The sequence below is a fragment of the Camelus ferus genome, chromosome 13, assembly GCF_009834535.1.
Source record: "Camelus ferus isolate YT-003-E chromosome 13, BCGSAC_Cfer_1.0, whole genome shotgun sequence".
Taxonomy (NCBI): domain Eukaryota; kingdom Metazoa; phylum Chordata; class Mammalia; order Artiodactyla; family Camelidae; genus Camelus; species Camelus ferus.
Genome location: NC_045708.1, coordinates 30713096 through 30725927, shown reverse-complemented (window position 1 = coordinate 30725927; position 12832 = coordinate 30713096). Strand labels below are relative to the sequence as shown.

Below are 12832 nucleotides of genomic sequence, written 5' to 3'. Positions count from 1 at the left end.
ATCTGCTATTCCAATAGGGCCTTTCCCTGCTTAGAGACACTCCTCCCCATGGCAGAGGTTCCCATACCTCGGTGGGCGTCAGAATCTCCTGGGAGCTTTATACAGTATAGATTCCTGGCTCCCACCTGAGATCTACTACTCAGAATACTGCCAGGCGGGGCCAGGTATCTATGGGTTTTGTTTAATGACTCAGGTGATTCTGCCATGTAGACTGGCACAGGGGCTCCCCACCTACTGGAGTGAGTTTGACCCCTAGGCAATGTATTCTGGACCCAGCGCCCCTGGGCAGTCTCATGCCTTGTCCCTCCTGCAAGACACACAGCCTGATGAACCAGCTCCATGTTCCCAGACATGCTCAGATGCTCTCACTGCCAAGCTTTTGCTCAAGTTCATCTCTACCTTTCCCCTCCTCTACCTGGAGAACTTCTACACCTCCTTCCTTCAAGGCCCAGAAAAGGCCACTTCCACCAGGAAGCCTTCCACACCCATCTTCCAGACAGGCAGAACTTTTGTCTTCTTCCTGTGAGTCTCACAGCACCTCCCACCATCTATATCAGAGCACCTGGCCCATAATTAGTCAGCCCTCCAATCCGCGGGCTCCGCATCCACGGCAGCCTCAGGCTCAGCCAACAGCAGATCAAAAATATTGGAAAATTAAAATTCCAGAAATTTCCAAAAGGCAAAACTTAAATTTGCCACATGCTGGCAATTATGTACAGAGCATTTACATTGTTAGGTATTACACATAATCTAGAGGGATTTACAACATCTAGGGAGGTGTGTGTAGGTCACATGCAAATACTGTGCCATTTTATATAAGAGACTTGAGCATCCTCCAACTTTGGTATCTGCAGGGGTCCTGGAACCAGCTCACTGTGGTTCTGTATCTAATCTGTACCTAAAGGGACAACTGTATCTAATCCTGTGTAAAACAGTTTGCACTGCTTAAGGGGCCTTGTTAAGCCTCCCAGGAATCTTTTGAAGTAGATGATGATGATGACAGCAAAGACTGATGAGGTGGAAAGTTTGGAGGCCTTTGACATATACTGCTAGACCCTTAAATCCTCACAACTGGTAATAAATAGTTACCATTATTATCAGGCCCATCTTACAGACGAGGGAACTGAGGCCCAGAGAGGTGAAGTCACTCACCTCAGGTCACTCTGAGAATTGGTAAAGCCAGGATCTAACCCAGGAGATGTTCCCGTTACTACAGTCTAACCCACTGCCCTTCAGCCTCTTTACGGATGAGGACGCTGAGACTCAGGGAAACATTTGCCCAAACTCCCCATTCTCACAAGCAGCACAGTCATAACTGGCACCCAGGAGCCGCTGACCCAGAGCTCCACACTCCCATGTGGCCCCGGTTTCAACCTTCTGCTAAGCAATCCCCTGGCCAAGCCCCATTCCTGACCCATTCCAGGCACCTTTCCTCTTTCCACACTCCTCAGAGACCTGCCCTCTCCTCCTCCTGGCCTGGCCTGCCCTCTGATCTCACTTCTATCCCTCCTGCCCCACCTCGAGTTCCCTGGAAGGAACACCCAGCCCTTGTGACAGCCACAGCTCAGCTGGCAGGCACAAGCCCAGCCCGGCCAGCAAGCTTTGCCTGTCACTTCCCCATTTGCATTCCAGACTGAGCAGGCTGAGGCAGTGGGGAGAGCAGCCCCCTCCTCTCCCCAGGCCTCAGTTTCTCCATCTGTTGGGCAGGGCCGAGAGGAGGCTCCGATGATCACGGGACAAAAGGCTGTGTAAACGCTGGTGGTCCAGCCCTGGGCGCCTCACTCCCAAGTCCTGATTAGAGGGGTGGGATCCCCAGTCAGACTGGAACCCAGCTCTGCCGCCCTGGTGGTTACCTACCCACCTAATGTCCCTGTGCCCCCACGTCCGCCAAAGAACAGGATCAGAACCGAAGCTCGGAAAGGGTACCTCACACAGAGTAACAACTCTGTAAGTGGATGGCGGCCGTCATCAAGTCAAGGGCTTTGCCTCCCCCCATGGAGAGAGCGGACGAAAGCCCGAGCACAGCCGAGCAATTAGGCACCTCTTCCGAGAACTCCAGTGGGAAACCGAGCTCTCCAGGTGGTCCCCAGCCCAGCCATCCCCCACACTGAGAAGGACTCTAACCGTCCAGCGGGGGGACGGCCCGTTTAACTGCAGCTACTCTGGGCACACACTGCAGAACTCTCTCATGTGCCCTTTTCTCAACCGACCCTTTACAAAGCCTGTAAACGGAGCCCACGTGGGCTCTGGTTCCAGGCCGGCCTGAGCTCACTTCCAGCTCTGCTGCTTATCTACCGCGTGACCTTAGGCAAGTTATTTCTCTCTTCTGAGTCTCACTTTGCCTCATCTGCGAAGTAAGCCGGATACTCCCAACCTTGGAGGGTCCCATGAGAGTTACAAGGATCAGGCATAAAGGAGGTACATAATCCTTAAAGCTCTACTATCCCATGTTCTAGACAAAGAAACCAAGGCTCAGAAAAGCTCTGTTGCTTGTTCCACAGTCAGTAAGAAGCAGGGCTGGCTCTGAGTCCAGGATCCCTGCTTCCACATGGGAAGGTGTCCCCTAGCTCATGAATTTTTTGAGGCCAGGAGGTAGGGCTCTGCCTGCTCAAGGCCAAGGATGGCTCTCAGGGACCCACTTTACACACCTTTCTTACAACTCTCATTAGTCATAGCTGGCCAGCTTCCAGACCTCAGCCCCAGGCTCTCCAGAGTGGGTCAGAGGGGACAGGGTCAGAGTCAAGATGGCGGGCATGGCAGGCAAGGTCATGTGCCCTGTGCCCACCGGAAGACCCACAGACAGAAGACAGGAAAGCAGCGGGCTTGCCCCAATCGATCTGCACTATGAGGGCACAGTGACCTCATCTCCACAGCCAGGAGCTCAGCTGTCAGCCCTGTGTTCCTTCTCACAGCCTGAGTCAGTGGGCAGAGCCACACAGCCTTGTGCTGCCTTATCAGTCTCGCTTTCCAGCAAAAGATAAGAATTCCTCTTAAGCATCTGGCTCTGGGCAACCTGCTTTTAATTTTCACACTTTGAAGATGAAGATGAGATCCCATTTCTCACCCCTCCAATTGACAAGGGCTAAAAATCCATACCCAGTATTGGCCAGAGGGCCATGAAAAGGGCAGGTCCCTTTACAGCTGGTAGAAGTGCAACGAGTACTATTTTTTGAAAGGCAATTGCTTTAAAAATTCCCCTCTTCTTTGACCCTGTAATCCCTCTCCTGCAAGGATTTGTACCTAGTTTTTGGTACAAAGTTGGTCTTTACAGAGTTGTTTACAACCGCCCACAAATGAAAGCCACATAAATATTCATCAACATGGGCTGATTAAATCAAAGATTGGCTATCAGTCAACCATTAAAAATCAGGCTGGGAAGAATATTCACTCACAGAGAAAATGCTCATGATAGATCAAGAGACAAAGCAAATCAGATCCAGAATGATTTGCATTGATTGACATAAGCGGGTTTGGTCAGTTTTTTTTCACACTGGGGCTTGTTCTCTTGAAATGCTCCCTCTTGGCCCCAGCCATCATGTTGGAGGGAAGTCTAGGTTGGCCTGCTGGAGACAGAGGGGGATGCGAGTGGTCCCAGCCAAGTAGCCCACTGAATGTAACTACATGAATAACCTCAGCTGCATCGTGCGGAGCAGATGTGCCCAATCCACAAAGTCATGAGAAACAGTAGATCATTACTGTTTAAAGCCACAAAGTTTTGAAGGGGTTATTCTATAGCACTAGACACCCTGTTTTTCATTTCCTAGATTTTCAGAGTGCACAGAGATCATTAAAGCAGAAGCACCTGTGTCTGAGCACCCAGTCCCGTTGTGTGCACTTTGAAGGCGGAGCCTTGGGTGACCCCCACTATTGAACCTCTACCACTGGCCCCTATGCAGCTTCCACAAGCACCATCACATACGACGTGCTTAATAAATATTGAATAACTGAATAAATGTCTTAGTTAACACACACTGCAGCCCTGTGTGGTAAGAGTGATTATTTTATTATTACTCAATTAATACTCATTCATTACAGAAAAATCAGAAAAATGCAGCTATTACAAAAGAAGAAAATAAAAGTACCCCTAATTATACTACCCATCATTTCAATGAACATTTAGCATGTATATATGGAAAGTCAATTATATTCCATATGTATATTTACTTTTTTAAATGTGATAAACATACTGTTCTATAACCCTTTTTGTTTCTATTTAAAAATATCTGGACCTTCCATGTCAATGAACGTAACTCTCCATTCAATAACCTTTTTAACAGATGCACATGTTTGCCTATGTGACCAGGAGTCAAACATCCTTCCTCCACCCCACGCTCACACAGAGGTGAGGACTGCCAGCCTTGTTTATTTTCTATGACCCATCACCAGATCACAGCCAATAGAACCCAGGACAGACATCTCACCCAAACTTAGCCGATCTGCTTGTCTCATCTAGAAACTTAGAATCAAGACCAGAAGACAGTCAAGTCAGCCTTGAGGGTTGTTGAAATGGTCCCAGGTAAATTCTGGCATTGTGTGGTGGTCATATTCTGCCATGGGGCACAGAACATGCCTGTCTGGGAAGAAAAAGAGAAATAAAGGAAGGATGAGGGATGCAGACCATCCTGGCGGCAGTCTACTCGCTGAGTCCAAAGCTCAGCATCCGACTGCACCCCTGCCACTGCTTGTGAGACCTCTGTATCCCTTAAAAAAGTCTCCTTTATTGGCCGAAGTTGGCTTAAGTGTATTGATACTTGCCATCAAAAAATCCTAGCAATCATTACCCTGAGGAAGTATGAAAGATGGGACTCTCAGCCACAAGGCCAGGGCTCTGGGAACCAATAAAAAGAAAACCCAAGATAGAATATTGCCCTGCACCATCCATGAGCCACTTGACGATTCTGGGTGCACAGGCTGGAATGCAAGCTGCTTGAGGGGAGGGCTCCGTGGCCAAGCAGTCAAGGCCCGCTCCTCGACACCATGACCTCCACCTTCCAGCCTCAGCCGCAAACATCCGTTGGGTGCCCACCATATTCAGGGCACTGTGCTCAGGGCATAGATGCTCACGGCTGTAAAAGGTTCCATGTGTGACTTGAAGCAAGTCATATCTACCTCTCTAGGCCTCAGTCATCTCATCTGCTAATGTTTGAAGAGTACAATTCTAAGGTCTCACACCTACAAATCTAAGCCAGGGTCCCAGTCCTAGCACTCAGGAAGAAGGTATTTGTAACAAGTCTGGAAGTGGCAGTGGACTTTCCAAACACCTTCCTCCCCGCTGTCTCCTGTGATCCTCCCAACAGTCCCACAGGACTGGACTCGTTAGGCCAATTTTAGGGGTGTGGAAATGGGAGAGGCAGAGAGGTGAAGCAACCTGCCTGAGGATACACAGCTGCTAAATAAAAACTTAAATCCAAGTCGAGCCACCGGGCCCACTGCGAGAAGGATCAAATAACCCTTGACCATCATTATCATGTTTTTAAAGATGAGGGACGTTTATATGAGGTACTTAGAGTCAGATTTGTAGAGACAGAAAGTAGAACGGTGGCAGGGGCTGGGGAGAAGGGGGAGAGGGGAGTTAAAGTTCCAGGGATGGATAGTGGTGATGGTTGCACAACAGTGTGAATATACTAAATGTCACTTAAAAATGATTAAAATGGTACATTTCATGTTGTGTATATCTTACAACAATTGTTTTAGTGAGGAAACTGAGGTCGGAGAGGATAAAGGGGGTAAGAATAGACCAGTTTATGAGAGCCCTGGGGGCAGAAGAGGTTTAATTTCTCAGATTTGCCTCTTGCTTGCGTGCAGATTACTCTGAAACTGTGCCTCAGTTTCCTCCTTTATGAAGCGAGATAGCAAGAGTATGTCTAGGATTTGTTATGAGAGTTAAGGGGGTAATTCCACACTGGTCACTGAGCCCTGCACCTGCACATAGCAAACTGTCGACACACATAAAAAGTCTTCTCAATCCGGAGCTGAAAGGGCCTTGGAGATGCTGTAAAGGGCCTTGGAAATCATCTGTTGCAACCCCTTCATTATGAAACCAAAGAGATTGAGGCTTAGAAAGGGATGATGACTTGCCTGAAGTCACCCAGCAAATCTGTAACTGCCCAGAGTGGAGTCAAACCACTGCCCAGCGATGTCTGCCTCCAGCCAGCCCACAGTGCTTTCCTTTTCTTAAGAGCTAAACCGCCGTGGATTTGGGGGTATTCATATCCAGCCTCGGTGAGGAAGGGAGGGCTTCTCCAGGCTTTCAACCAGTGCTCTCTCTCACCTTCTAGAGTGTGAGTCAGCGCCAGTATAAGGGAGTGAGTCAACCAGCTCCTCTGTGACAAATGTTCATGTGACTCCAGGTGGCATCCAGGTGTGGGCTGGGCGGGGGGAGCGGGCATAGCCGGATGCCCACTGGGCCATAGCAGCTCACTCAGGAGGTGAGCTCTGTGCTTTCTTTTGGCTCCAAGTTGCTGTATGGTGGTACTTAGAGGTTAAGAGGTCCAGCTCTCAGACCTTCGATTTGCTACTTAATTCCTCCTTTGGCATGATCTCAAGCAAGTGGCTTTAACCTCTGTGTGCCTCAGTCTCCTCATCTGTGCAATGGGTATGTGAATAAATATGGTCTTGCCCTCAGCACAAAGTGTAGGAAGGACCCAAGGAATGACATGTGGGAAGGTGTTTTGTACAAACAGGTGCATCAGCATAAATGGCCTTATTATGTCACTTCTCAGGAGAAATAAGGTTCTATGAACAAAATGGAGCCTACCCAGGCTATTTATTTGCTTTTCCCATCAGTCCTTGGACTTCTCAGGGTCTCTGAGAGCCTCTGGCCTCCTTGCTTTTCCCTCGCACCCTGGGGCACAAACTTCATGGAAGGCCAACCGTGCGCTAGGCCTTGAGATAGGCCACTGAACCTCCACAGAGACCTGCGAGGTCAAGGTTATTCTGAGCCCCATTTTACAGAGAGAATACTGAGGCCCACAAAGAAGAAGCAAATCCTCAAAGATGGCACCACCGGCAGGGTGGAGCTGGGCCCGAAAGCCAGACTTGCAGACTGTTCCAGCTCTCATCCTCTCTGTGGGCCAGAGGAAGAAAGCTCCTGGGGGCAGCATCAGGTCCCCTCCTTCCAACTCCGGAGACCCCTAGAAGGCAACATATGGAAATCGAAAGAGATAGATCCCTACCACCCCGAGTAAATCAGGGTTCGAGAATGTGAAACACTGGAAATGACAAAAAAAAATAGTTCCCGTTTTTCAAATATTTGTTATATGCCAGTCACCTGACAGTTAACTTCTCACTTCTTGTTATCACCAAATCTTTGAGGGGAGTACTGATATTATTCCCATTTTACAGCTGGGGAAATTGAGACTTAGGAAGGCTGAGTAATAAGCCTAAAGACACACAGCAAACCTGTCCTCTACGCACCACATAGCACTGCCAGCCTTCTCATTTATTCACTCTTTGCTTCATTCATTTATTAAACATGTAGAGTGTCTTCCCTGTGCAAAGTAACTGGCTGGACACAGAGAAGGTAAGGATGCCTGAGCCCCTATCCCACGGAGGTCATTATCTGGGGAAAGATATGGCTCAAATAACTTCATCTCAGTGATAAGAGCCAGGCCCCAGTGCACTGCTTGTGCTGGTGCTGGGTCAGGTGCCTGAGCAAGTCCTGCAGGTCAGTTTCTGTTTATTTTTTTAATCGAAGTATTAGAACTCACACCTACTATCCATGAGATCTTGGGCAAACTAATTCACAACCCTGAATCTCAGTTTTCTCATTTAGAAAATGGAGAGGAAAATATTTATCTCATTGAGTCCCTGTGGGGATTAAATTAACTGGAATATGATTGTATTCATTCACTCAGCAAATATGTACTGCATCCCAATGTGTGCCAGGTACCGTTTTTTTGGTGCTGGGGCTGCTACATGAAGCAGACAACAGTCCTTTCCTTGAAACTACAGAAGAATTTTTTAAGGTGAAAAAAAATTTTTTTAATTGAAGCATCATATGCATACAGAAAAGTGCAAACACTGAAATTGTCCAGCTCATGAGTTTTCACCAACTGAGCACACGCATGTAACCAGCACCCTGATCAGAAAACATCACCAGCAGGTCAGGACTAGGATGTGACAAGTGAGGAACTCACCTCCTGAGTAAAATGCAAGGGGATGCCGCACAGCTCAGGCATCAAGATAATTAATGCTTTTAATGCAATATTTTTTAAAAGTCAAAATTAATGCCAAAAAAATCCATGATGACAAAATACCAAAACTTGACATAAAGACAGGATTAGTAACAGGGCCATGTTAAGCCATATTAAAGCTCAGGGCAAAAGGGAGATCTCAGTAATGTGGAGCCTGCCTCATCCTAGTACCAGCCCTGATTATCAGCCCTCCTCGCCATCACTATCCTCCTTCCAAGGGTAACTATTATCCAGACTTCTAATTCCATAGATAAGTTTGCCTGTTTTTGAACTTTGTATACGTGAAATCACACTCATTTTGCATGTGGCTTCTTTCACTCAACATTATCTCTGTGGGATGTAGCCACATTGTTGCCAGCCACGTAAAGATATTTAAAAAAGGGAATGATGCGATGGCTGGGTGTTTGAGAGAGACCAGTGAGGTGGCAGGTGCGAGCGTGAATGGGGAGAACTAGTGCAAGGCCAGTGGGATGAAGAGGAGGGGATGGAGTCCAGGGATGTTTTGGAAGGACAAAGTCCACAGGATTGACTCAATATTGGGAATGAAGGAGGGAGGCGAGTCAAAGAAGATGTCAGATCTCTGGCTTGGGCAATTTGGTGGCTAGAGGAGCCATCTCTGGAGTGGGGACCAGGAAGGGTGTGAGAGCAGGAGGAGTTTAAACATGGTGAGGACCAGGTACCTGTGCAACATTCAGAGGGCTGTTCTGGAGGCAGCTGGACAGACAAGCCTGGCGCCCAGAAGAGAATGGGGGAAGTGTTCCTTCAATATTCCCCATCAGCAGCGGTGAGCAGGTGGTGGCCCTAATGAGACAGCGCGCAGAGGGCCGGAGAGGGGTAGGTGAAACAATAAAGAAAGGAAGCTGAAAACTTCTCTGAGAGCAGGTGGTTGGAACAGGTGAGCAAGTCAGAAGGAAAATATTAAGCACACAGAACTGTCCCGCCTGGCCTGTCAGGCCTTCCAGGAGTCCACCGCCGTGTTTACCCACAGCCTGGGAGACTGTGTGGGGCAGAACCTCCTATGGATCGGGGCTCTCCCGTCCCAGCCCCAGCCCCGCCAGCACCAACTTGAATCAGCTACAGCTGACTCAACAAAGCATTTTTTTTCTTCTGGCTGCCAGGAACGCTTGCCTTTAAAGGCGAAAAAAACCAATCAACCAAACAAACAAACAAAAAAAACTCTTTCCCGGGTAGTCTTACTCACTGCAGACTCCGGGGCTGCTGGGACTGCCCCCGCACAGCGCACAGCGCCGCTGGAGACCAGGAGTGTGCATGCAGGCACGCACCAGACCGCCAGCATCCGCCTGGCCACCTGGCACCGCCCCGCCAGCTCCAGGGAGCTCTTTTCCTGACTGGCTAGGGCTAGAAGTGCTTGGAATCAAAAAGTCCGAGTTCCTTCCTGGGCTAAAGGTAGCATCCAGGGAACAAAGCTTCCAGTGTGAGCGCAGCTTGGGGAGGGGGGCATCCTTACACTCCACTTTAAAGCCCCAGGATAGGGTAGGCTTGAAGGGAGGCTGAGCTTTCCTCAGGTCCTTTCCTGCTCAAAAACCCTCCATGGCTCCCCACTGCCCACTGAATAAAGCCTTATACCTGGCGTTTGACCCCACCTCCTTAACTTCTCTCATTTGAATTCCCTCATCTTCCTCTCCTCTCCCTTCCAACCCCTTCTGCTCCAGCCCCAGGCGCTATTTAGCCTGGCTTTCTGGCTTAAACTGCACTTTCAGGACTCCCCTGGGGCATTTGCTCCTGTCTTCCCAGGCATTCCAACCTTCCAGGCTCTCTTCCTTGGCTTTCTCTGGTGACCGCTCCCTGGCTGGAGTTAAATCCTATTTCCCAGGACTCAGCCACCCAAAAACCAAACTATCCCACCTGAGAATCTAATATTTCATCAGTGTCAATAGCTTCTGTTGAATTTACCTTGATACAGTACCCTCTAGGGATCATAAAACTTTCACCGAGACAGAACATCTAGAATCGGAAATTTCAAGCAGATAATGGGAGTCTATTTGGGCAAGTATGGTGCGGTGGGGCGAAGGTAAAGCTGTTTTTCTGGCCACTCTGTTCCATCTTCAAGTCCCACCCTGACCGTAGTAAGGGGCTTTGATTGAATTTCTGACATCATGCATTAGTACCGTTTATTTGGATAAACTTTTATACACATCCGTTTTTCCTCTGGTCAACCAAGGAAGGGGTTGTTACACCTATTTTACTGATGTGGGTCTTGAGGCTCAGAAAGAAGGGATTTACTCAGTGATATTTGGCATGTAAATAGCAGAGCTGGGACTCAGGAGTCTGAATTCAGGGCTCCCCATCTGTCTCTGAGTGTCTAGACTCTAGAGATTCTTTCTCCTCTTCAGCAATTACTCTGCTTGTCTACTGTCTTTGCACATGTTCTTCCCTCTGCCAAGAACGGCCTTCCCTCTGACCCACCTGGTGAACCTATATTCAGCCTGCTATACCCTGCTCAGCACGCCCTCTCCCTTCCTTAAAGCTCCCTTTACTTCCTCACCTTTCTCTGTGGTACGAGTTCTGCTCTCATACCCATTCTTATCCCCGTCCACCCAACTTGCTATTGGTGCTGTGCATCACCCCTCTTGCATCCTCTCCAGTTTGAGAGCTCCAGGAGCCTGCCTATGTCCCTGGGGGAAATAGCCAGCACAGGGCCAGCTTAGAGAAGGAAAGGGTGATGATGAGTGTGACCCATGGGCTGAGTGGGGCATACCCAGAGCTGGGAAGAGACATACACAGCAGACTGGATGTGCTAGGAGACAGGGAGCTATGGAGAGACTTTGAGCAGGGAAGTGACGAAACTGAACAGGGCCTTAAGGAGACGCTGGTGTTGGCAGGAAACTGGCAGACTAGCAGCTCATCTGCTCACTCATTCCTGCCTTCTTCCTTCACTGCTTCACCTGTGTGTCTCAGCTACAGAAGCCATCTTCAAGGTGATCAGTCTGCGAGGAGACGGATGGGAAGAGCAGCACACTAAGAAGCACCAAAAGGTAAAGGAGAGAAGAGTTCCCTCCTGGAGGACTCAGGGACACTTGCTGGAGGGGGCCCTGTTCCAGGGGTGCTTTGTGTCACCAGAAGCATTTTGGCTTGGTGAGGTGGGGGTGGAGGGAGTTAGGCAGAGAAAACAATCTGAGCAAGGGTACAGATGTAGAAAGTGCTGGTGTGAGGGGTGAGGCTGAGCCTGTAAACTGGTGCCCCAGGGACCTGGCTGGCCAGGCTGGACCCTGTTTCCTCTTGGACATACCAACAGGAGAGTGAGGTCAGCACTAGAGGAGGTGAGACCAGATGTGTTGGAGGCGCTACAGACAGCAGGAAGGGAAGGAGGCTAGGGTGGTACAGAAGATGAAATCAACAGGACTAGGGGCCCTTGGCATCAGACGAGGAGAGGTGGCCCCAAGCTTTCTAGGCTGAGCAGCTGGGAGACCATTGAAATAGGAGCTTATGGGCAGAGGTGTGCCCAGAAGGGCTCCCCTTCCAGGGCTCCTTGCCCAACCAGGGTGGCCTCTTGGCCAGCACTGGACCCACAGCCCAGATGGAGGACTCCAGGGGTCATGTGGTCAGCTCAGGCTCCTCCCTCCCAACAGAAAGTAGCCTCTCCCAGGCACTCTCCATAGGGAAAGGGGCCCTCAGTCTAAAGTCTGGATTTTGTCCAGATCTTTGGACTAGGGGTCTTTCCCTTCACTGTGTCTCAAGTGAGACACAGGTCTAGAAGAGAAAACGAGGTGAAATCAGATGAAATAAGGTGAAATAATACTACCACTAAAGGGCGACTTACCTCAAGTCAGCATGTGCCAAGAACTTCACGAGCTTATCTGCATGTTGTAACTCTCATGATTACACATGAAGTTGGTGGTGGTTTTCATCCCGTTTTACCCAGAAGAAAACAGAATCTCTTGGGCCAGCATCTTGCCTAGGATCACACGAGGTCTGGTATACAATTGAGCTCGTTCAAACCCAAAGTCTCCTGTGTTACCATTCATATTTTTCACACTTACCTGTTATCATAGATTCACTTGTACTGTCAGGCGTAGAGGAAGGCGTCACAGAGGAGTTGATATTAAAGTCCAGAGAAGAGATGGGTATGGTTTTGCAGGCAAAGGGCCCAGCCTGTGCTAAAGCAAGGCCTGGCTTAGAAACAGGAATGTGGGGGTGGAGAGGGGACGGGAGAAAATCCCTGAGCAAGACCTCCCGTAGTCTGTCTAACAAATACTTAAATACCACTTACCACATAACAGACGCTGTTCTAAACACTTTACAAATATTAACTCACTTAATCTTCATAACAAACCTATGAGGTGGTACTATCATTATCGCTAGATTACCGATGTTATCTGGTGGCAGAGTGAGGACTCGAGTCCTCGCTCTTAAGCGGTACTCTGTGCCGCTCCTAGTTTGTCTTACAGCTCTTATGTTCTCTACCATTTTGCCAGAGGCCGCTGAGGCTCAGAGAAGTGTGCACACTTGCGGAGGGTCACACAGCGAGCAAGCTACCGGGACCCAGAAAGCCGGAGAGACTCGCAGCCAGTGCCAGGTCCAGGTCCCAGCAGGGCGCCATTCGGCTCCCCGTCCCCTGGCCCCATCCCGGCAGAGCTCCGCCCCGGACGTGCCCCAGACCCCGCCCACCCCACCCC

General features: G+C 49.4%; 1 protein-coding gene across 9 annotated transcripts in view; it reads right to left on the bottom strand.

The window, feature by feature from the left end:
• The window catches only part of LOC102517729 (olfactory receptor 2A12), a 187512-nt gene that overhangs the window by 133233 nt on the left and 41447 nt on the right, over positions 1-12832 (bottom strand). Inside the window, exons 1-5 of one of the 9 annotated variants that reach the window (XM_032494009.1) lie at positions 12621-12799; positions 12197-12313; positions 11977-12111; positions 8876-11174; positions 4422-4574 (exon numbers count right to left, since the gene is read on the bottom strand). The gene's annotated coding sequence lies outside the window, so the exon portion shown is untranslated. Of the gene's footprint in view, positions 1-4421; positions 4575-8875; positions 11175-11976; positions 12112-12196; positions 12800-12832 lie in introns of those variants that run through there. The other 8 variants (XM_032494013.1, XM_032494010.1, XM_032494011.1 and 5 more) reach the window with 8 other exon arrangements.